This window comes from Chiloscyllium plagiosum, unplaced genomic scaffold, assembly GCF_037043375.1.
Source record: "Chiloscyllium plagiosum isolate Xiang-an unplaced genomic scaffold, Cpla_swu_hap1 HiC_scaffold_27, whole genome shotgun sequence".
Lineage (NCBI taxonomy): Eukaryota > Metazoa > Chordata > Chondrichthyes > Orectolobiformes > Hemiscylliidae > Chiloscyllium > Chiloscyllium plagiosum.
Genome location: NW_028270165.1, coordinates 66,706,111 through 66,732,730, shown reverse-complemented (window position 1 = coordinate 66,732,730; position 26,620 = coordinate 66,706,111). Strand labels below are relative to the sequence as shown.

General features: G+C 41.9%; 1 pseudogene; it reads left to right on the top strand.

Annotated features, from left to right (window-relative positions):
- The first annotated feature begins 928 nt into the window (after positions 1 to 928).
- Positions 929 to 17,483, top strand: LOC148144521 (scavenger receptor cysteine-rich type 1 protein M130-like; annotated as a pseudogene).
- The last annotated feature ends 9,137 nt before the right edge of the window (positions 17,484 to 26,620 follow it).

Here is a 26,620-nt window from a genome sequence, read left to right as displayed (position 1 = left end):
GCCTTTGTCCCAAACTGGTCCAGGCTGATCAAATGTTAATCCACAAATGTCAAATCCATTTCTCTTCACTGGACTCATATCGTTCTCAACTATCCCTATCCATGTAGTTGTCCGAATATCTTTTAAGTGTTGTTACTGTACCCGCCTAAATCACTTCCGCTCGCAGCTTATTCCAGACGCTTACCACCCTCTGTGTAAAATATGGTTATTTGGCAAACTAATGATAATTATTGCCCGCATTTGTCTAACTTATTTCTACGTGCTAAATTGAATTTTTATCCCTCTATTTCAGGCAGACTTGCTGACACGCAGGCCGATAGTAAAGGTAACTGCATGCTCCTTTTATATGGAGTCGATTTTCTATATTCTGATGATTCTGTTCAAGCACAAAGTTGTGTTAAGAATCTCCTTGCCTTAAAATTCATGTTGGACAGCTGTCTGTTCATAACTAATGGGGTTGCATGACTTCTGAAGGTCTCTCATTTCAGGATTGCTGTGGAGCAGAGTGTTAAGGATCAGTTCCTACGCACATTGCCATTCTCAGATAGAGACAACTCATGGGGATACTGTGAAAATTCAGTTACACACACAGTGCTGCTTTCAGCAATGTATATAAACCATTTCACTCACTATTGAGCTGTGACATTGTGCTCACATGATCATACATCCCACAATATTTCGGGCTGTGACAGGCGGAAGTACTGTTTCACTTTCAGATGTTCGCACGGAGGATCAGTTGTGTTTTTCTCGCCATTTATTGCGCCCATATGTCATGAATGAGTAATAAAAAATCTCCTCATCTTGGCCAGTTTAGAGGAATTGTTTCTGTGGAAACATTTTTCTGACCCTCGCTCTCTGTGAGTGAGCATCACTTCTAAAATGGCATTTCACCCTCCACAATACGTATTGTGAGTTACATTGCGATAGCATGCATTTTTTTTGCCATGCCATCACTCCCATTGGAGCTTTCACAATTCCGCAGTATTCACTTTGGTTACCATTTCGGTATTTTACAGAGACGGTGAGGCTGAGACTTGAGAATGGGGGCAGTCCTTGCGCTGGCCGAGTGGAGATTCACTACAGGAGACAGTGGGGGACAGTCAATCATGATTTTTGGGACCTGCCGGATGCCGCAGTTGTGTGTCGGGAGCTGGACTGCGGGACCGCGGTCTCTGCCCCGGGCGGGGCTCACTTTGGACGAGGATCCGGACCCATTGTGACCTGGAATGTTCAGTGCAGCGGGACCGAGCGCGCTCTGAAGGAGTGTCGATCAGCGAGTTGGGATCACCGCTACTGGTCACACAGCAATGATGCTGGTGTCATCTGTTCAGGTAAAAATCTATTACCATTTCTTTGGAGCTTTATCACAAGTCGGAGCTGCCTGAAACCAGAAAGGGATATAATAACAGAGCGAAAACTATCCAAATATTATTAACATGATAATTAAAAAACGCCCAATTCATTCGGTTTCATAATATAATGCGTGAATATTTGAAGCGAATGGGAGAGGTGAATTCCCGTTACCGTTTCCAATCCGGGAAAGGGGCACGACAGGTGTCCATTGTAATGCCACTTGAAGACACATTGAGAGAAGTGCGCTGCAGGAATGATCACATTTACAACCCAATGCATACTGAGATGAGACATTGTGCTGGCTGGCAGAATCACTTTCTGTCACTTATCCTCAGGTTGAAAGTTGCTTTCTGTCTGAACAGCTGAGGGTCGGGGTTATGGCTGAACATGAATGAGATCGACAGGGCAGCAAACTGATTGTAGGAACAATTTATTTCCAGAAATGCCAGACCTGTAATTAATCATATAAATGTTTATCGGAAAATAATCTAATTCACTGTTTCTATAAATTTCTATATTCTGTGCTTTTTTAAAATATCTCAGATCACAGACCTCCGAGATTGGTACCTCAAAATTCCCAATGCTTTGGCAGACTGGAGGTTCAGTTCGGTGACACCTGGAAAACAATGTGTGGGCTGGAATGGGATTTGAAAACCGCCAATGTGGCCTGTGCACAGCTTCATTGTGGAGTCGCAGTGTCTGTTTCAAGCTCGATGCATTCTGGAGGCAGTGCTGTTCTCACGGCTACTGAGGTGTTTAAATGTATGGGCAATGAGACTCAGCTGGGGACGTGCCCTCGGTATTCAACCACGCACCAGGATTGCACTGGACACAACAACGTCACTCTGATATGTTCAGGTGAGTACAAGCTAACCTAAAGAAAAAGACACATTTCCGCTTATTGTGTGTAAGAGTAATGTCGCTGGCATTCCTGACATTGCTTTGACCGTGACAAATCTGAACTAATCTTCAAGATTCTCATGTTCCCTGGCACAAGAGTGATGAGGTAAAATATACACGAAATTATTGAAAATTTAAACATTTCAAAACGTTTGCGTTTGGATTGGGAAAGACATTTCTTCAACTGTCCACAGTCAATACACTTTAGTGTCGACGTTGACTAAACGTCGCTCATGGAGGATAATATGAATCGTTGGTCGATACAGATACATTGACGTGAACCTCAGACAATTAAAATTATGACAAGACAATTGTTTATTTTCTGAATCTCCCTGACCCGATTATATTTTTAACAATACAAACAGACTGTATGACATCATTGAAGATCACTCTTGACAACAACTTTTTCAGCAAGAAGTTCCAGCTCACAAACACTCGTTGGCTGATAGATATTATCATGGTAATTAATTCACCGTTCTGTCCCTTACTTGCGACCCTTCTCAATCTCAGAACTTTCACGTTGCTGTAAATTTATCTTGCCTTCGTAACACGTTGTATTTTGCATGGTATGCACTTTGTCAACTGTCTGATTCACTACATTCCAAAATGTAATATTGTGCACCTTTTGTCCGAAATCGTAACATTATTGCCTGTTACTCTTTCGATGATCAATTGGCAGGTCCCGTAATTTCTTTCGTTTGCTGCTTTGTTCATCAAGTAATATTCTCGTACACCTCTATCAGTTCCAGCTTCATTGCTCCAATATGATCCATAACCTGTACAATACACATTAGTCGAAAATAGAAGCCTGTTCGCGTATCTCTTCGAGTATGCATCTCCGCAAGAGCCAGGACACACTTTGTGAATTATGTGTTCCACATAATTATAAACAATGTTTTCCTATCTTCCCAAACGCAAAGGAATTATTTCTCTCTTTCTGCCCGAAATTCTTCTATTCTTAAATTTAAGTTTAAGTTGCATTGCTGACTCCTCTACCAAGTATTCTGTCAACTTGATGTATCTCAGCTTTTGAAGCTCCAGCACTTCTGTCAAAGTGCACTTATTCACAACATGAAGAGGGAAAAGGTGAAAACATCTAAATGCACGTTGTAAGTCATTTTCCAGGCTGCCAAAATATACTGCCTCAAACTTCTTTGCTTAAAGTTTCATTTGTCACTTACTTATCTGTTCTGTTCTCTTTGCATGCTCTACTGAAGTTGGGAGATGTCATGAATAATGGTTTGAAAACATTGATGCATGGTACCAGGGGCTAATTTTGAAGTGTTACTCTGCACCTCAATGCAAATTCGGGGAAGTCCATGTCACATTCTACCAAACGGTACACTTTCGCAGGTTATAATTGATTTCATTACTGTAGGTTCGATGGGAGAATAAAGGTTAATATTATTGAAACTGCATATTGCAGCCAGCATCTGATGCACTGGTCATGATTTGGTCACCTGGATGCTCAACATCTCACTGTACAAAAAAACTTTTAACATTATAAGTATCTCAATTGCCTCAAACATGTAAACTCATTTGTTGCCCATGTTTCAGAAATTGCCTTCAAAAATAATTATTTAATACATTCGCCTCGTTAACTGCACTGTATTGTAACACCCTGATGGAATCGGCGACCTCAGTGGGCTGAATGACTGGTATTTGATATCAGGTAATGCCACCAGCGTTGTTTCATTACCCCCACAATCTGAAGTTGCCATGTATGTCCTTACATAGAACATAGAACAATACAGCACAGAACAGGCCCTTCGGCCCACGATGTTGTGCCGAACTTCTTACCTAGATTAAGTACCCATCCATGTACCTATCCAAATGCCGCTTAAAGGTCGCCAATGATTCCGACTCTACCACTCCCACGGGCAGGGCATTCCATGCCCCCACCACTCTCTGGGTAAAGAACCCACCCCTGACATCTCCCCTATACCTTCCACCCTTCACCTTAAATTTATGTCCCCTTGTAACACTCTGTTGTACCCGGGGAAAAAGTTTCTGACTGTCTACTCTGTCTATTCCTCTGATCATCTTATAAACCTCTATCAAGTCACCCCTCATCCTTCGCCGTTCCAACGAGAAAAGGCCGAGAACTCTCAACCTATCCTCGTACGACTTCCTCTCCATTCCAGGCAACATCCTGGTAAATCTTCTCTGCACCCTCTCCAAAGCTTCCACATCTTTCCTAAAGTGAGGCGACCAGAACTGCACTCAGTACTCCAACTGTGGCCTAACCAAAGTCCTGTACAGCTGCAACATCACTTCACGACTCTTGAATTCAATCCCTCTGCTAATGAACGATAATACTCCATAGGCCTTCTTACAAACTCTATCCACCTGAGTGGCAACCTTCAAAGATCTATGTACATAGACCCCAAGATCCCTCTGTTCCTCCACCTTCTGAGCTCAACCCACGGCTGATGAATAGTGACCATCAGGTTAAATCACCATCAACCACATCACTCTAACAAGAATGCAGCCACGTATTCATCAGTAAATTGAGTTAAGCATTACTGCATGATTGCAAAAGTCAATCTAACCTGCACGAGCAATCGGGACCAAAAGTACACTGCTGTTATCAAACTATGGACTGCATCAAGTCAACCTTTACACCCTCGTTTCATAGGGTTTCCAGGACTGAGGTAAATGATCATAATCACTATCTTGGGAATACCCTTTAAATGGGAATAGTGGAAAGAGTTTCATGAAATGATCGTAATTATTTTAAAGACATTGTAACTGTCATGTGTTGTATTGGGCAATGGAGGATGAAATTCGATTTATTTTCTCTTTTGAATCTCGAACAAGTGCGTGGATATTTGCAAACGTTTGTTTGTTTATTTGATCCAAAACAGGAAACAATGGTCCCCGATTGGTTGGTGGGGAGAACAGGTGCTCTGGGCGAGTGGAGGTCCTGCATGGAGAGCAGTGGGGAACGCTGTGCGGTGTTTACTTTGGATTGCAAGAAGCCAATGTGGTCTGTGAGCACCTCTTTTGCGGGACTGTAAAGTCGATCCCGAGAGATGCTCGATTTGGGAGGGGAGCCCGACCAGTGTGGAAGGAAAACTATGAATGCCATGGAAACGAGCGACGATTGTGGAATTGTCCAGTTTCACATGGGGAAAGCTTCAACTGTTTATATGGAAATATGGCCAATGTCATCTGCTCGGGTGTGTCCTTTATAGCAATTGCTCTTTTGCTGAACAGTGTTCCTGTGTACTTAAAGTTTGGAATTATTTTATTTATACCTTAATGGAATGTCACAGGTGAGCCCACGGCCTGTTGGCCTTTTGTGACTAATCTCGGTTTAACTGGTGTACGAGTTCACTTCAGGAAGTCGTTACCTTTCAACTATATGGTTAATAATCCGCAGTCATATGTCAGTCAGAAAAGGTTAGACCGGGGCAGATGTCCTTCCATAAGGAAAAGTATTAGCCAGATGAGTTGTTAGGAGAATTGATGATCGTTTGACTGTCACCATCGCTAAGACTAACTTTCCGTTCCAGACTATTAACTCAGTTTGATCTTTACCAGCTGCCATTCTGGAATTTCGGGCACTCTCAGCACCACCAGGTCTTAATTTCTACCTCCACTTTGCAAATCAAGAGGCCATGTTTGATTTGGCACAATGATGTTCTGAGATACGACACTTGAGTTTTCGGAAGTTATTTGTATTAAATGTACATTATCTTTTTAAAAAAATTGTGAATGCCATCCAAGATGATAATTAATTTCCTAAATCTCTGCCTATAACTGCCGCATTCTTCAAATGTCAATCCCCTGTCTCTCCAAAAATGCATCCATTCTGCCTGGGTTACTAATTGTGTGAGTGCTTCTAATCTCTCTGTACTGTTTCAGATTTGGAATATTTCACGAACATTTGAACGATTATTATTCTGATACTTAGTCTTTCAGGGAACGAAGATGTGATTAGTGAGGCCAAGTTTTGTGCTGATGCCTGATTTCATTTTAACTAAGTTGGTTTTAGAGGCCTTTAGTTATAATTTTGTCACTCTTTTATGAGCCTGAAGACCTTGTCGGGCAGATCAAATGTGGAAACCAGATTTGATTTCCTGACAAACATTAGGAGCTGCATGAGTTGTGTTTTCAATATTTCTTCATAGTTTCCCTGGTCACGAGCTGAAACTGGGCTCCAATTCCAGAGCATAAATTTTCCAACATTCCTCCAGAGAATGCATAAAGCATCTGAATTACTCGTGTCAACATTTTTACGACATGACATTCTGCCCTCAACTCCTGGCAGGGAATATCAGAATCTGCACAAATGGCGCCGCAGAAATCAGATGTATTCATACCTTCTAATAAAAGATTTTGACGTATCCATAGCGTGGAGACAATTTTCAAAAGAAAATGGAGAATATTGGCAGTTACGTTAGTGAGTGACAGTATCATGTTTTAAAATTTATGTGCTATCCCAAATTTTCATAAGTGTTTTGAATGTCATAATTCTCAAACACACTTGTTCCTCAATTTCCATTATCTTCTTGACCGTTGTCTCAGTCATGTTGCGGGTCATTTGCTCAGTGCAACATGCTCTGCCGTCAACCATGAGAGTAGTGGCAACATATAAATGGTCAAAGCCTACGAGTAGCATCTGCAGACTGACAGTCGGCCTGAATGGATGAGGCCGCGAGCTAAAGACGAGACTTTATTTTCAACGAATGCCAGAATAGCAGCACTTTTGTTTCCACGCCCCACTCAATTTATTTTTAGAAGAAATGTAATGACATGATGAAAGTATTTGAAAAAGTAAATGGACAAAATATCTTTATGATTGCAAATCATACATTTTCCTGTGATTGTCAGTTCTCGAATATCTGTGTTCATTTCAATCGCTGTTCTCAGTAACTCTTATTTTACAGATGAAAATTGGGCGTTAAGACTAGTGAATGGAGAAAGCCGCTGTGATGGCCGAGTTGAAGTTTACTCTCATGGAAGCTGGGGCGGAGTGCATGACACCGTGTGGGATCAGAATGATGCCAACGTTGTCTGCAGACAGCTGGGATGCGGTTATGCCTTAGAAATATATAATTCTTCAAAGTATGGGGAGAGTGATGGTGGTTCGTGGGTACATGTTGTCCAATGTCATGGACATGAATCACAGCTCCAGGACTGCAGGATCTCCAACACATTGAATTCGTCTGACATCGAAGGCAGTAGCGTAGGGGTCCTCTGTTCAGGTAAGTAGACTCTTCACATTTAAACCAGCTCAGATATATCAAGCTAAATATTCATCTGCTGAGTAAATTGAGAATGTACACTACTTGCTTGTCCGTGTCACTCAAACCATTTATTCATCGCTCGGATATCAGCAGATCTGAGGTGGGCGGCGGGTGCGGATGGATGAATATGAGAAATTGACACCATTTTGTTGTGAGATACAAGCATTACGTGGCAGGTCAGGTGAATTGGCTATGCTAAATTACGCAGAGTGTTATTTGCATTAGTCAGAGGGAAATGGGTCTGGGTGGGTTAAATTTCAGAGGGTCGGTGTGGACTGGTTGGTCCAAAGGGCCACTTTCCACAATGTCGGGAATCTAATCTTATCTCATCTAATCTTAAGGGGCGGCAGGCTGGCACAGTGGATAGCACTGCTGCCTCACAGCGCCAGAAACCCGGGTTCAATTCCCGCCTCAGGGAACTGTCTGAGTGGTTTGCACATTCTCCCCGTTTCTGCGTTAGTTCACTCTGGGTGCTCTGGTTTCCTCTCACATGCACCAAAGATGTGCAGTATAGGTGAATTGGCCATGTTAAATTGCTTGTAGTGTGAGGTGAAGGGGTAAATGGAGAGGAATGGGTCTGTGTGGGTTGCTCTTCGGAGAGTCGTTGTGGACGTGTTGGAACGAAGGGCCTGTTTCCACACTCTAAGTTATCTAATCTAATTACAGTTTCTTAACCCAAAAGTAAAGTTGACACACGTGCACAAAGAATGCGTTAGTTCTGATAAAGAGTCACTCGACTTGAAATGCTAACACCACTTCCCAAAGAGGCCAGTAAACCTCCTGCATTTCACCAGCAGAGTTGGAAAGATTGACTTATAGGGAGAAGATAAATAGACTGGGGCGTTTTTCCCTGGATGGTCGGAGGCTGAAGGGAGACCTGACAGAAGTTTATTATATCAGGAGGGGCATGCATAAGGTGAATAGACAAGGCATTGTCCCCAGGATAGTGAAATCCGAATCTGGAGGGCAGAGGTTAAAAGTAAGGGGAAAAGATTTCTAATGGAACTGAGGGAAAATGTTTGTCACAAAAGAGGTTGTACGTATGAAATATCTTGACAGTGAGGTGTTGGAGGATAGTACAGTTACAACATTTAAAAGGCATGTGAATTTGTGAATAAATAGGAAGGGTTTAGAGATATGTGGGCGGAATGTTATCAAATGGGAGTGGATTAATTTAGAATATGTGATTGACATGGAGGAGTTGGACTGAAGGGTTTGTTTCTGTGCTGGACATCTCTCGGACTCCATTACTTGAAATGACCGCATTTCTTTCAATTAGTAGAGCTTTTTATCTTCTCTGAGAAACGTCTGATCTCGTGCAGCATTGCAGAGACTGAAAGCGCAGTTTGAATTTTGTAGATAATGCACGAGAGACGGATTCCATACAAAACAAATGTCTTGAGATGTTTCACATGCAAAGTCGCCGCACTGCAATTATATAATATCTTGGGAGTCGCTGTGCTTTATGTAGCTCGGGATGGTGATGAGACCCTGAAAGGACGCTTTCATGATCATTGAAATGTCGAGGCAATGGCTTCTTGCTGATTGTGTGTTAAGTACTCATCTCGAATTACAATCGGGGACATTGCAACAGCATTGGAACTAAAGTTAGGGGAATGCTGTGCGGTAGATATAAGCAACTGTGTGACTTGCCATCAATCAGAAAAGCAGTTTGCAAGCAGTGAGCTCAGGGAAGGTCTCCTCTCGTGTCAGGTCCAGCGCACAAGTTGTCAAAAATTCCATTGTGCAGAATAACTTACAAACAGCTGTTATGCTGTTGACCTGATGGAAGCTTCACTTTTCCTCTATAAAGATCATAAAATGCTTCGTTAGAAGCTGAAGACAGTGTTTTTAGGGCGAACAAGTTTATTCTCAAACTGCAAGAAGCATGATTTAGACCAGAGCAGAAAACTGTGTGCAGTTAAAGAATCCACATCAGAGGATGGATTTGACAGTAGTGGAGACAATGCAGGGGGCAACGGATGAGAGATTTTCTTGAGATGAACAACATTTAGCTATGAAGACAACTTAGCCAGATTTGGATTCATTTCCTTTGAACAGATACGACTGAGTATGGGCAGGATTGAGGTGTATAATAAGCAAGAAGGAATCTTTCCCCTATGTTATGCAATTGCTTACCTTGTGGCACAGAGTTAAGGTGATGGACAGAAAGTTCAGAGGGACCTGAGGATATTCTTTTTCATCCACTGGGGCGGTGGAGTTGTCTGGAACTCAGTGCCTGTAAATGTGGTCGAGGCAGAAACGTTAGTGAAATCTAAGATATATTTAGATGTGCACTTGTGATGCGAAGGAGTTAAGGACGAACCCAAGTGCTGGAAAATGAGATTAAAATATTTAGGAGCTTGTTTTTGACAGAAACAGAATTGGTGGGCCGAAGGTTCTTTCTCTGTGCCGAAGACTTCTTAAATCTTTGATTCTGTGAATTAGTTCTGGACATTTGTATCTAAGTACACGTGATAATAGCCTGAAATGACTTTTCGTCCCCTTTCAGTATTTACACTTCTACAACTACTCAAAGTGCTATTGCTGTCATGCTAATATATATGTTGTCTTTCAGTTATATTCTCGTAAGGTCTAGTATTCTCATGTGCGCTGATGAATGAAAGCTGAGACAGTATTTATATTGGACGAACGTACAGTTATGTGCACTATAAAATAGGGTGAGCATTAGACAAAGTCACGCGTGGACAGACATCAACGGAGTGACAGGAAGAGAAAGCACAAATGCAACTGTTTGCAAAATATTTCATGGAATGTTCAACATAGAAAGGGAAACTGAACCTGGCAGTACCAGGTGCAATAAGATATTTTGAAACATTTATGTGCTGCACATTCTTGCTAAAAGGTTACACTTGATCGATTAATTTTGTAAGAAATTAAGTTTCAGCACAATAAGTACTTCTCATGAGAACATTTAAAACGCTCTTTCCTGTATCTATACATTATGTGGCCCTGAGTGATGAAGGGAATGTGCATTGAATGTGTAATTTTTTCACAGAGCACTTTCAGTTCAGGCTATCAGATGGTGGAAGCCCTTGTGCTGGTCGAGTGGAGATTTACTACAATGGAATATGGGGCTCAGTTTGTGATGATTCATGGGATGTGGTAGACGCTGAAGTCGTTTGTAAACAACTGGGTTGTGGAAAAGCACTGGATATGCCACTCCCTTCCTCCTCTGGACCGGGCTCAGGCCACATTTGATGGAAGGACGTGAAGTGTTTTGGAAACGAATCATTTCTCTGGGAATGTCCTTCAGTCCCATTGGGTCACCAAGACGACTGTTCTCATAAAGAGGATGTGAGAATTATGTGCTCGGGTGAGGCCATTCTTCAATGCTTTTACTTTGCTCGAATGTTGTAGGTGAGACGTCATGCTGACGTATGTTCACTGAATTCGAAGGAATGTAGAGCAGCGGCAGTAATTTAAAGAAACGATCTCTGACACTTACATGTACACAAAAAGTGAAAGAACAATTCGTTTCTCTAATCTAACTTGCTTTTCTGTCAGTTTTTTTTACCTTCTATTGATACAAGACGCGTTTGTCATGAAAAGTGTCATTTTTGATCTGTTGTCACGACTCCAAGTGGATGCCAATATTGCCCTGATTGTCATAAAGAGTTTACTAAAACTTAATTCCAAATTTATGATCTTTACTTTTGTATCGGGCCACCAGAAATATGAGACCTGTTCGTGTGTCTATCGAACAGTGTGTGACTCGAAAATGAAGGGAGTTTTTTTTCTTTATGTTTCCGAGCAGACTTCACTGTATCAGACACAGCTCCTGGACAATTGTATCAGACCTGTATTGCCTGTTTATTACTGTGCACTTGCGGTTTTCATGATTTTTCAGAACAGTAAAAATATTCCGTAATTTGCTTCCAACTGAGCAGTTTGAAACTTCCCTGGTGATACGAAATTAAAATTGATTGCATATCTATCTATATATATATATATATAATTGAACAGCCATGATATCAGAACCCGTTCCAGTGGATCGCCACTTCTGCAAAGTGAACAATTTACTTTTAACACAGGCTTTCTGTTTTCTGTCAGTTTCTGCTTCTAGACCATTTCGGGTTCTCAAACAGTTCGCCAGATTCTAGTAGTGCCTTGGTCAAGTCCTTCGAAACTCCATGCACGATACACATTTGGCTCGCTCCTTTTTTCATTGCAATATGTGTCATGAAGAAAACTGAACACAACGGTCCGCGGATGCTGCGAATCTCACACAAAAAGGAAAATTTCTGGAAAATCTCATATGTCTAGCAGCATCCGTCGAGACAAAGAGACAACGTTTCATGTCCAGTGACGCTTCCTCAATTCGGAATACGCGTCACTGGACCTGGAGATTTGTCTGTGCTTTCTCTCTTCACAGATTCTGTTGAGTTTCTCCAGCAATTCCCTTTGTTCATATCATGCATCCTGCTCGTTACGGCAATCACAGGACACACCAGCGATATGAACAATCTAACAATCTTGATATCTGTTCTTGTTTGAACAGAACACAAGGAGCTGCGGCTGGTGAATGGAAAGCATCGCTGTGAGGGAAGAGTGGAGGTGTTCTACAATGGGACCTGGGGAACAGTGTGTTCAGACACATTGGATCCACACGTTGCCAAAGTGATTTGTAAACAGCTTCACTGTGGTGAGTTCCAGAATGTTGAATACGACGCTCAATCATTCGGAGCAGGAACGGGAACTATTTGGCTCGATGAGATGGAGTGTCTATCACACGAGTCGACACTGTGGCAATGTCACACAGATCCGTGGGGTCAACACGACTGTCAACACCGGGAAGATGCTGGTGTAGTTTGTTCAGGTAACATGACAAGCCTTCTCAATGTTCGGGTGTCATTTCAAACATGAATTTCCAATAGACTGAGCATCTTTCTCCTTCCAACAGAGAGCAATGTGACAAAGGAGCAGACCCTCAGTTCAACTTACTGCCATCAACAATTAGGTGCGTCTTCGTTCTCTATGTGCGAATTCTTGGAGATTCTGCGTTGTACTGCATTCAATAATAATCAGTTCTGTACCACAGATACGCAAGACAGTGTGCACTTGCATGGAGGAAGCAGCAACTGTTCTGGAAGAGTGGAAATCATGTGCGATAAACGCTGGGGAACGTTGTGTGGCAATTCCTGGGATATAACTGATGCTAATGTTGTCTGCAGAGAGCTGGGATGTGGCTTCGCTCTATCAGCCCGAGATGAGGCCGCTCTCTCCCAGGAGAAAGATGTTATCTGGCAGAATGATGTGAAGTGTAAGGGAAGAGAATTCTCTCTGTTGGACTGTCTCTCCGCAGCTCCAGCTAAAAGCAAGTGTAACCACAAGGAAATTGCCAGTGTAAAGTGTTCTGGTAAGATTGATGCTGACTGACGTGCGCCATTAATGTTAAAAATCAGGGTAACTATTTGATTTCCTAAGTTACATTTCCCTTCATAATTATTCGTACTTTCTGTTCCACAGGATCCGAGTTGGTGACGGTCTCCCCTTCACCTCCACCTGCGGGTATTTATGACTGATACTATTATTAGTATTTGTGTTCACGTTACTTTCCTGAAAAGTGACATTGATGCTGTTGGCATTTTCACGATTTGGAAGCGAGTGTCATTCTTTCCTTAATGATGATTATTCACAATTTTCCATGACAGACCTTAACTATGCTAAACCCATTTGTACTCCCTCCTTTAAGGGCAGGAAAGTCCGTCTATTTCCATGCCTGTTGTCGTCTGTTCATCTTTGGGAGTCTTGTTAATCTGTGAGTTAATCGCATTACTGGTGGTCATGCAAAGAAAATTGCAAATGAAAGGTAAGCATCATATCTACCAACTGAGATAACACTGCGTCACTTTCACTGTTGCATATGTTCTCGGGGCTGTACGTTTTTATTGCACTTTTCGAGCATTTGACTGAGATGGTCACGATTGTGCGGCACTTCTTGGCTGTTTGTTTTCTTCGAGGGACTTTGCCCAATGAAACGCTAAGTTTTAATAAACACTCAGATAAATGCATCAAATCTGTAAATAGCAGTTAAAAGAATATTCTAACTGTGTGAAGTATGCATCAAGTCGCTCAATATATTTGGAGAGAAACTGAATTAACTTATAATGTGGAGTTGCTACAGTCATTATCATTGGGAAAGAAATATAATGACTGCACTTTCTTATCTTTCAGTTAACATATACATGACATTCCAGAGCAGGTCAATGATGGCAGCAACATTTCTCCGTTTCATTGAGTTATTTGCAGACTGCCTCTAAATATTTCTTCATTAGTTACTATTATTTATGGTTCTTGAGTGTCTGGGTGCTGCTACCACAACCCAAGATCATTGAGAGGATTAAGGGTCCTTTTAAGGGAACTTCCAGTTAGGCAACAATTGGCTTCCCTTGACTGAGCAAATGATACTTCTGTACTTTGCACAATAATTTAAAAGCGTTTGCTTGGGAACCATTTTCCACGAGTTGGCAATGACAATCAACACTAATAACAATCATTTTCTATTCTTTCACATGCTCTTAATTTTCCTTTACATATAGCCATAAAAACTATGCACTTAGTCTATCACGATCAATGTCATCAAGGTGCACCTTATTTCATTCGTCTCACGTTTTGGTTTTTAACTAATTGTCATAATTATGCAATTGTTTAATGAAAGTAGTCCAATTATAACAACATTATTATCAACCTTGTTTGTTAGCACCACGGTATGTTGAACATTAATTTGTAATCTCCTCAATGGTATCAAGTTTTTTTAAAAAAATATAGGTTATTAGCATTTTCGTTTTTTCATTGCATGAAAGAGTTTCATTTTCTGCACTCAACATTTTCACTCACATTTGCGAGCTGAGAATTTTCTTGAATAGAAGTTTGAATCAGCAAAATTAGAACAAAATACCCAAATTTATACCAACAAGGACGTCTCGCTCTTTCTGTTTAACATACTAGGTTCGGTAACTGATGTGACATGGAAATTAATCATGGCCTGTTAACTTGTTTTTCCAAGATGTTCTCCCTTCAGCGATCAGTTAACGTTGTGTGAAGATTCTAATCTACAGCATTGTGTGAACTCGTTCTTCTCTCCCCTGGTTCTTCAGATATAAACACCTTGTTTCTGCGAGTGTTCAGCTACAAATGCTGACCAGTCTATTGTTTATTCAACAGAACTTTACCTTGGTGGCAGAGGCTCACGCCTTGGTTTGTACCAAGGAATTTATGAAGAAATTGAGAATATTCCCCCTGGCAAGAGGACGGATCACAAACATGGACCAGGTATATATTTCCAATTGTATAGTGAATCATGACTGGATAAGTATAGCTTCCAATTCATTTGCAGTCTTCCGTGATCAATGACTGAATGAACATGATTAATAGTTAAAACACAGTCGTCGTGTGTGGGAAGCTATCTCATTAACTTTGTCTCTGTCCGCATTTCGTGAGATGAAGAATTTCAATATAATAATCTCCACTGGCCTACATTCCTGATAGATTATTTCTGGCATGTATTTGAAAATGCAAACAGAACTATCAATTTCACTTCTACCCTGGTTCCACCCTGACCCCTTCAGATGGCTGGACAACTAATCAATTCGTCATTGATTTTAAAATGATATAATTTTTGCAGTAAGTATGGATTACACAGCACCAAAGAGCGGAAGCAAAATTGAGGAATCAATGTATAAACAAATATGATGAATCACAGAAGATGAGTGGTGCTGAAAGTGTGCATATGACTCTGAAACTTTGCAGGTGTTGAGATACAGTGTAAATGAATGGAAAGAAAATGTCTGGTAGATGATTAATGTGAAATTATCCATTTTGGTTGGAATAAAATTAGAAATGACTATTATTTGAACGGACATGGCCTGAAAAGTAGAGATAGCAGATGTAGGACTAAATTGAGGAGGAAAATTTTCACCCAAAGGATTGAGAATTTATGGAATTCCCTGCCTCATCAGATGTTTTTAGAACTGGGGTGAATAATGTTTTGAACGTTAAAATCGTGAGTAAGTCGAATTGAAACCACGAAAAGATCAGCTATGATCTTATTGAACGGCGGAGCTGGCTGGAACGGTCAGATGGAGTACTCCTGCTCTTCGATCTTATATCATATTCCTTCCCGCAGTGGGTTCACTTGACATTATTCCAGATATTTCTACAGGCACGATTAAAGAACAATACTTTCTGTTGTCACCCTACAATTAATAACATAAAACCTTCAACTACAGTCCATAAGTCTACGACATACAGGATCAGGATTAGATCATTTGGCTCATCGAGTCTATTCTGCCATTCAATAAGGGCTGATGTGATTCTCAACCACTTTGATTTGTCTTCTCCTTGGATGTTTTTATCCCCTTATTAATCAATAACCTTTGTATTTCTGTTTTAAATACACACTGATTGGCCTCAATAGCCATCTGTGTTCCATAGATTCGCAAGCCTCTGGTTGAAGAATATTTGCCTCATTCTCAATCTTATTGGTCATGGCTTCTCTTGGAATTCGTGTTTGAAAATAACTCTCCATTTTTATTTTTAGTAATTTATGCTTCCATTGACTCACTCAATCGCATTGAATACTACACCAGCCACAACTTGACTGACAATAATCCCGTATCTGAAAATCTTGAGGTGAAATCCAACAGTATTCCAGGTGTGTATAGCATCACTTTCTGTCAATTAATTTTCGTCCTACACCCTCTATGCTGTTCTAAACTTAACGATGGCAACCCTCACATGGTAGTGTGACCACTGGAATGTTGGTTAAAGAGAAAATCGCTGTTTTGATACCACATGATCATGGGCATGGTCTGTCCGGCTGTCTTGTTTCTCACAGAGATTATAGAGCCTATGACCTCTACTTGTAATGTGCAAAGAGATGTGCGTTCGATGTCGTTGCTTTCAGGAACTGCACTCACACCCATTCACGAAGAAGAATACGTCTCCTTAAGCTGAACATTCCAAAAACAACCAGGTTATCATTCTAATCGCATTTTTCCAGCACACCTTGGCCCACAGCCTTGTATGTCTTGACATTGCAAGTGCATCACTGAATACTTTTTTGAGCGTGTTTTGCCTCTATCACCCTTCCTGGCAGAGAGTCGAAGATTTCCTGTTTACTTCTCCCATCACTTCTCTGAAATGTATGATCCCTGATCTTTGATCTCTCCATCAATAAGAAATGTTCCTCCTGTCTTTCCCAACTACTGTCGTCATCATTTCATGACTCATCGCAGGCATGCCAGCAACTCTGCATGCTCAGCTCCAAGTCAATTAATTGCAAGACAGATACTGCGGTAGGTCTCTCAGCCCTTCGTAACTCTTCCTCCTTTTAATGAGATAATTCCAAACTATGGTGTGGCCTAAATCCAGCTCCCTGCCTTTGAAGCATGTCCATAAATACCTTTGATCAACAATAATCTCGGCCACATTTAAAATTAAGAATTGATCAGACATCAGCTAATTTTTGGGAAATATATTTCCAAACCCTGTACAACTTTATCCTTTCTTGACATCTTCCCTGAACGGTCTGGCATTAATTCTGTGTATAACACCTCGAGCTAAAATAGTCTAATCAGTTGAAGTAGTTTACTTTATGTTCCCTGTCTTATCCGGGTTATTATCTTGAATAATTCAATCAGATAACCTTTCACCTTCTCATTTCCACAGAAAACAATCCCAATTTGCACCAACTCTGCTCATTCCGTAACTTCAGAATTATGACCGAACTCTTCTGGTCTCAGTTTCCCGCACTTGCCTTATCTGAGGCATTCGTCTCGTTTTCTAGTTATCGTTGTTGTGTATTTCAATTTGTATCAGTGATGCTCATCTTTGTCTCCAGGTCGAATTCGTGGTGAGTATGACGATGTTGAGACTGAAGATGCAGACTGTCATGATGGAAAGTTACAATTGGACAGTGATCCTGATGAACACCCTCACACTTACAGATGATGACAGTGGTCTTTGTTCACTCGGTGAGTCGAATAACAGATACTCACATCTTTAACCACCTTTCTGTGCATTCACACTGCCATAATTCCTTTCCATTCCATGATAATATTATATTTACTGAAAATCCTAGAACAACGTCCAAACCTGTGCCTCATTTCCACAGCTTGTCACTGAGAAAGCAATGTATTATTGGAGAACGATTTTTATTTCAAAAGCATAAAGAACCGTCTTTAAAAATGAATTCGATGCGATTCATCATACACTGCGTTTTGTCAGTTCTTCGAATCGCTGATCTTCACCCAATTTTGGAATTACATATCTACAAAATTGCTGTTTCAATGCGTCATCAACTGGCTGTATGGAGAATATGAAAGATGGGGTTTTACGTGCTCAACAGTTTGAACGGTTTATCTCTTGTAGCTCACAGGGAATACAGAGCCTCGGACCTTTACTTGTAATGTGCAAAGAGACGTGCGTTGGATGTGGTTGTTTTCAGGAACTGCACTCACACCCATTCCCGAAGAAGAATACGTCTCCTTAAGCTGAACATTAAAAATGCCAATAACTCACGGTTGCCTTTGAAACCCAGACTATCTGATCAGCTGCTTAACCATTTTAGTGTTTTCGAATGACCTTTCGGAAAAGAAAAACTGCTCCAATGTTCCTCGGAACCCAGTTATCCGCTTCCATTATTCTTCACCTTCTCTCCTTTTTCACAGAGAGTTGTTTAATTACTGTTGTGAGAACTCTCCTGTAACATGTAGCAGTCACCACACTGACAAACAAGCTCCTGTGTTTCTTTGAAGAAGGGTCACTGGGCCTGTAACTTTAACTTTGATGTGCTCCAAACATGTGTCCAGACATGCTGGGTTTTTTCTAGCAATTCCCGTTGTTTGCTTCTGATTACGAATGGGCAAATGAGCTTCCCTGCACTGCATGATTCGATAGAACTGTGATACAGCCATTGCCATGTTACCTCTGTTGTCCAATCAGAAAATACATCTGACTTCCCCTGATAACTCGCATATCGGTGGCGCCTTCACTGTTGACATGCACTGGATGTGCAATCCAAACTTTTACAACGTACGCATCAAACCCACAATTGCGACGTTTCCCTCTGAGTTCCAATGTTTCTGATGCAGAGGAGAGAATGGGATGCCCCGGCTTTCTCCAAAATTCTGAAATATCTTGAGCACTATGTAATGTTGAAAATCATCATGGGAAACTTGACATTTATTTTTCAGTTAAACATTGAATACATTCGTTAGGATTGTTTAAATTAGTGAAGAAAACAACTTTTATTGTTTCACAGAGATCTATTAAATTGTTTTAGGAGTGCGAAAGAAACCATAGATATTTGTTTATCTTGCAATTTCAATCAACATCTCACCTGCAAAATCGTGCATGGCCAATGATATACTTTTGAACATTTCATAACTACTATCATTTAGGATATTACCCAGCCAATATTCGCACAAACCAGAGGCGATGATCATTATATAATATTTTGAGTGAGCTTGTTGATTGTAGAATAAATATTGGCCCAGTGATCACTTGCTGCACATATCTCTCTAATCTTCAGAGTAATTTCCAGGCTGTCGTTTGCATCCAGCTAAACACACAGATAGATAAACATGTCAATGTGACTTCCAAATATGGCCCGTCATCAGTCTGACCTTGCTGAGGCAGAATTAGTCTTGTCCCTACTCCATGGAGTGAGAGTTTCAGCTCGGGATTGGTAGATTCATGTGCTGTGAATAGAGCCAGAGGTGACTTGAACGCGTGGACTCAAATTATTTTCTTTATCATTTCAGGTAGATTTTAGAAGCGATTTCAACATGGGACGTCCTAATATTGCGAGAAGTCGCCGACTATCGTTTTGAATCTCAAAAATATTTTTCTCAATATAAGCTGCAACTGGTTGTAATTCAGTAGCATGTACTTTCGCATTGAAATGTATATATTTGCATATATATACATTTGAAATATACCTAAAAAATTGCATGCTGCGTCTTTTAATGAGTTAAAACAGAGTGCATCGAAGTTATTTTTTATGTGTGCATATATTACGTAATTCATTTCTCAGTGTGAATGTTTGAAGTCACAATAGTGGACGATGGTCCTGTGGCTTGTCAATGAGGTATTGAGGAAATTCCATGTGAAATTGCTTTGCTTTCTCATACTGTATGAAGGAGGCTTTTAAACTTGTCAAGCCAAAGAATTCTATGAAGTGCTGTTTTGCTGTTTATTGAAGGAAATGTTCTGTCCATGAACTGGGAATATTTCTGAAAGTGATGTGCAAAATGTAGGACACAATTCATCAATAAAAATTCATTGATTGCAAGTTTGTTTTGGGATTCTGAGTCCGTTTGTTGATGTCAGTGCCAAGTGTATGTGTGTGAGTGTCAGTGAGTAAGTGAGAGTGGTTGTAATTAGCTATGCTTGTGCAACTGCATCTCTGAATATGAGAATATTTGTTCTTCGGCCAGTACGTTGGAAAGCTGATTGCAGGAGGGAAATACACATGAAATGGAGGAGAACTTGGAAAGTTAACATACAGAAGGATCGTGGCTTGCAATCTGCTTTTCTGTAAAGGTAGCAACTCAGGTGGGTAAGGTAAGCAAGGAGGCACATGACAAGGTTTCCTGCATTAGTCGGAAAATACGTGGTATAATTTTTATGCAGTCAGGTTGTGTGTTGTCGAACTTTAATTTGGCCACCTTTGGAAGATGACACACATTTCTGGGTGCCACTCCGCCGAAATGACATGGAGGCGTTGTTGAGGCTACCACTGAAAGAACAGCTTGCAGGTGTGGGACACTGCAAAGGGTGTGGTGCATGCTCTGTTTGGAGGAGCATGTTTGTTGTGGATCGCCAAAGTTGCGAAGGGGACAAAGTTGTGGAAGCACAATTTTGGCGCGGGGTGGGGGTGGGGGTGGGGGCGTGGTGTTAATTATGAAAGGGCAGAAAGGAAGAAACTTCGGAAGGCTATGAATTGAGGCACGGCATGTTTGAGAGTGAGAAATGTGTAGGGTAATATTTTAAGGCATAAACAAGCAGGGAGTGGTGGGTGAGTAAGACAGAACCGAAAAGTAGAGACAGAGATTAAAAAAAGAGAACACATCCAGAGACGATATCTGTGACTGTGTCTCTGTGCAGTGGAGTCTCTGTTTATTTTAGATGTTGAATCTGTTGAAATAGGGTTAAACCATTCCCCACTTTCTCTCAGTCTTCCCTTTTGTTCAAAGTGATATAACACTGATGGTCATGTTGATGCGAGTTTCCATATGTGTGTCTTTGCATTTTGTTGTGTTTGTACCAGTGTGTCTGCACCTGCCTGCAATAAGATACACTTTATCCGGGAGGGAAGTTTGAATGAAACAATAAACTAAAAAATGCGAGAGTCAAAGGCTTGGAAGTTCTCTCGCTTCCTCTCTCTACCCCCTCCGCCAACCCTGTCCTCCGCTTGTATTCCAAGTGAGACAATGCCAACCCATACCAGTCCATAAGCGGCAGATATTTTTTCTTGGATAAAGCATTCAAGCCAGTGAATTTCCCAGGTTACAATTGTACTTTATTCTTCAAGGAGAAAGTGAGGTCTGCAGATGCTGCAGATCAGAGCTGAAAGTGTGTTGCTGGAAAAGCGCAGCAGGGCAGGCAGCATCCGAGGAGCAGGAGAATCGACGTTTCGGGCATGAGCCCTTCTTCAGGAATCATTCTTGGATGCTGTCTGACCTGCTGCGCTTTTCCAGCAACACACTTTCTTCTTCAAACCTGCGCTTGTAGAAATTTTGTTCAATCGATCTTGCCCCTGTGACATGAGCAGAAGGAGATGAACAGACCTAGTGTTGGCCTGACCGCCTCAAATATTACATTCTTCCGTCACTTAGCATCTGACTCAATAAATTACATAGAATTGTAAATTGCACAAAGTGCAAGAAAATTCATCGTGTCTCCTTATAAAAACAATTCACTGGGAGGTGCCTGAATACAGTTGCCAGCAAATGTTCGATTTAATGTGTACAATGTCAGGAAACAGCCCAAAGATAAATCAATTCGACATTGCAGAAGAAACTCATAGATTTTCTCAATATAAACATCTTTCACGCTGAGGGACCCGAAGTACAATTGCAATCATCTCACCAGTGTGTGCATATCTGTGTGCCTGCATCTGTGTGGAGTGTATGGGCGTTAGTGTCGTGTGTATCTGTTTTTGTGTCAATATAGATGGCTATCTTTCTGTATCTCTATGCTGCTGTGAGTTGGTCGCTCTCTTTCTCTCTCTCTGATGATACGCGAGATGGCTTTCACGGTGCAGCATCTCCTGTGTAGTGGCGTTGGCCGGCCAGCAGAGGGTGGCGCTGTATTACTTTTAATGCAAGGGAGCAATTGGTACAGAGACATTTCTGTTCGTCTCTTTCTCTCTCTGCCTTCTTCTCCTTTCCTCCTCACACCTCCATCTCTCTCTCCCTCTCCCTGTCCCACTCTCACCTCGCTCTTCCTTCATTTCTCCCTTGCTCCATATCTCTCTACAAGTTTCCCGTTCTCCACACCCTCTCCCCCACTCTTGAAGCCTTCCTCTCCTCCTTCTGATCCCTCACTGTCTCTCACTCTTTCACTTTCTCATGTTCCTGTCTGCCCTGTCCCTCTTCCTCTCTCTCCCTGAATATTTCCCGCAGAGCTGCACTTGAGGTGATATGCCGCACTTCGATAAACCATGACCATTTTCCCACATGTCAGGCATGGCTCAACAATGGCGAGTTTGGGCCCTGATATCAATTGATTCCAGTTTTGCAAGAGCTCCTTGATGTTACACTCGCTAGAATGTGGTTTTGATATCAGCGGCTATCATTCTCACCTACTTCTGGAATTCAGCTCTTTTGTTTATGGTTGAACCAAAACAGTAATGAGGTCAGAACCTGTTTGAACCTGGAGGAACTCAAACTGGGAGCAACTGCGAAGGTTATTGCTGGCAAACACTGCTTGATAGCACTGTTGATGACGCTAAACATGACATTGACGATGTTTGGAAGTAGGCTCACGGAGCGGCAATATATCAGTTGGAATTTGTCCTGTTTATTCTCCACAGACATAGCTGAGCAATTCCCGACATTGGGGCAGCTTGACAAGGGCGTGGGTGGCGGGGTGGGGCGGGGGTGGGGGGGTGGGGGGTGTCGTGGTGGCATGTTCTGGAATACCAGCCTTCAGCGAGTTTTTACAGAATGTTGTCAGGGCCATTAAACATTGCGGTTTCCAATGCCACCAACCTATTCTTGATATAACACAGAGCAATTCGAATTGGCTGAGCATTGTAATCTGTGATTCTGGGGACCGCTGGGGAAGGCCATTTCTGACTGAAAACTGCTCTGAATGTTTAAACCTTATGTCTTGCACTGATGTGCTCGGTACTTCCACCTTTGAAGATGGGCGAATTTGTGGAAACTCTTCCTCTCGTGAGTTATTTAATTGTTCTTCACCATGGATTTGGCAGGACTTCAGCGCTTAGATTTGATCCACTATTTTGAAATGTCCGTTGTCTAGGACAGAGAAATGTTGAACTATGTAAGCAAGTGTGTTCAGTTTGAATTTCTGCCCTGCTGTGGATCGTGTCAGAGCTTCATATAAAAGAAAAGAAATATACAACAAATTTGGAACGAACGTTAGAAAGTGTCTTAGAAAATTTAGAAGTTCTGTTGAATATCACTGTACATTGAACAGGATCAACTTATACTAAAACATTTTAATTCGTTTTGGATGTTCGTGACTTCTGTTGTCGTACAGGGTGAGATAAGGATCAAATAAAAGAATTAAAATCATTCTAAAACAAAAATATGACAGATGAGACTGAGTTTTATATGATCTCTTCAAGAATTTATAATCTTCACATCTACATCACCCACCCAGATGTGATGGTTCTAAGTGGCCTCCATCTTCCTTGTAAATGTGATGATATCTCCCAAATTTACATAACTGACCTACTGGCGTTCCACAATAAAACTGTGAGAACGTTCCATTGGGCTTTATTATTTAAAGCATACAGTGTCACAGCGATATCAGAAGAAGTAACATGATGTGAAACAAATGCCGTGATTGCCATGGGCTAGCGGAGAGACAAGATTAGATTCCCTACACTGTGGAAGCAAGCCCTTCGGCCCAACAAGTTCACACCGAACATCTGAAGAGTAACCCACCCAGACCCATTGCACTCTGACTAATGCACGTAGCTTTGTGGGCAATTTAGAAAGGCTAATTCACCTGACCTGCACACGTTTGGACTGTTGCTTGTCATAGGACAAACAGGAAGACAGCTAACGATCCGCATCCATGAACACCAACTAGCCACGAAACGACACGACCAGCTATCCTTAGTAGCCACACACGCAGATGACAAGCAACATGAATTCGACTAATAGTAGTAGCCACACACTACTATTATAGGACAGGTCAAACAGAGAACAGCCAGGGAATTCCTAGAGGCATGGCACTCATCCACAGATTCAATCAATAAGCACATCGACCTGGACCCAATATACCGGCCATTGCAACGGACAGCTGGAACTGACAACCGGAAGTAGCAGATTCAAACCACTACAAATGCCGGAGGAAAGATCACAGAGGCGCTTCACAGGAGGCTCCCAAGCACTGAGGATATCACCTAGACAGGGGACGAAACGTCTGCAAAACAAATTCCCAGCTCGGCGAACAGAACCACAACAATGAGCACCAGAGCTACACATCTTCTCACAAACTTTGAAGAATTGTCTTGAAATGATGAATCTTTCCATTCACCCAATACTCTGCATTCTCCTACTCCTTCCTAAGTGAATCATCTCACGCTTTTCTGCATTAAACTCCATTTCCTACCTCTCAGCCCAGCTCTGCACCTTATCTCTGTCCCTCTGCAACCTACAACATCCTACAGCATTATCCACGACTGTACCGACCTCAGTCCGCAAATTTACTAAACCATCCCTCTACACCCTTATCCAGGTCTTTTAAAGAAATGACACATAGCAGTGGAACCAAAACAAACCCCTGCCATTCACGACTAGTAACTGAAATCCAGGAAGAACATTCCCCATCAATCACTCCCTCTGTCTTCTCTTAGCTAGCCAATTTCAGAGCCAAACCACTAAATCGACCTCAATCCATGCCTCCGTATTTTGTGCATTAGTCTACCATGGGGAATCTAATCAAACACCTCACTGAAATCCATATACACCACATCAACTGTTTGGTCACGTTATCAAAAAAATCAGTGCGGTTTGTGAGGCACGTCTTACCCTTCACAAAACTGTGTTTACTATCCGTTATCAACTTATTCCAATCGAGATGATTATAAGTCCTATCTCTTACAACGTTTTCCAACAATTTACTCAGAAGAATCAGAATAGAGACCGCGGCTGTGTAGTGTAGAGGAGAAATGGGTGAAAGAAGACCAGATTGTGTTGCCGGCCGCATACAGATGGAAAATATTATGGGTCACAATGAATTGCCAGTAGGAGGTCACCTCGTGTGAGGAAGACACAGGCTAAGGTACCAAAGCACTTCTGTTGGCCTGGACTGCATAAGGATGTGTACACTTTGCCATACATTTCAGAGGTGCATAGTAGGGTGAGCCACAGGCAGTAATCAAACTCGTGCATTTGCTGTCAATTCCCGCGGATTCCAAGATCACGTCACGTGGGTTATGATTGATTGTGTATGTTCTCTCTGTAAAACCAGGAGTGGGAACCATTGCTTGCTCACTGTAATGGATGTATCGACGTTTCGGGCATAAGACCTTCTTCAGCCCTTCTTCGGGCATAAGCCCTTCCTGAAGAAGGGCGTATGCCCGAAATGTCGATTCTCCTTCTCCTTGGATGCTGCCTGACCTGCTGCGCTTTTCCAGCAACACACTTTTAAGCTCTGATCTCCAGCATCTACAGTCCTCACTTTCTCCACTGTAATGGATGTGGCTACCAGATTTCTGGAGGTATTTCCATATTGGTGTGTTAAGGCAAAAAGGGTGGTGGAGGAGTTGGTAACTTTCTTTACCCAGTATGGGTAACCTAGAGAGATTCAGTCAGACCAAGTCTCCAATTTTTCTCCGCGGGACTTAAGGAAGTCATGGATAAATTCTGCATGCTGCACTTTAAATTAAATGCGTACCGTCCTGAATCCAAGGGAGCCTTGGAAAGGTGGCATCAGACCCCGTAGATCATGTTTAAGAGCGTACTGTCAGGGTTACCCAAATGCTTGGGATAAAGGTATCCCATTCACATTGTTTGGAATAGAAATGCAAAAAGACTCCACCGCTTCCTCTGGCAGCTCATTCCAAACACGAATCATGTGAAAAAGCTACATTCAGTTCCCTTGTAAATCGATCCCCTCTCACCTTGAATTTATGCCGTCGATGTTTGGTTTCCCCCACCGTGGTGAATGAAAAGCCTTGGATACTCACGTTATGTATGTCAATCGTGATTTTGTAAAGCTTTACAATGTCATCCATCAGTCAGCTACAATCCGGGGAGAAATCAGTCCCAGCCGATCCAACCATTCCTGGCAACACAAACCATCCAGTTTAGATTACAGCATTGTAAATCTTTTCTGCTTTCTTTTCCAATTTAATAACATCCTTCCTTAAGCAGGGCTAGCAGAATTAAGTGTGGTACATCAAACGTGGCCTCACTAGATGGTGTGACCTCACCAGGTACATACCAGGAATGCCAACGACAGACAGAATGGGGTAGCAGACACCCTGAATTATCCAAAACACGTCCTGAATTCGAGATGTTAGAGATATCCAATTCTGGGAATGCCAGGAGAGTCCATTGGAGAAACATCAGTCCATTGTCATAATGATCACAATCAGTCACTCTCAGAATCCAATCTCTTCCTCTGTCTGTCGAGACGACCGTCCCCCATTACTGAGGGATTTGGCACCACCACTGACATGGCAGGGTAACACGCTGCAAGGAGTCCCTGAGTATTAAAGGAGGAGAATGCCCTCCAGGTACACAGCGATAAACTGTGGAGCCTGATGTTAATGGGAGATGGAGAACAAACAGTTTCCATTAACCCATTCCATTCCAGCAGCGTTCTACACAGTAACATCGAACGTCTGCCCAGTCTCATTGGTACCTCCGTGGCTCACT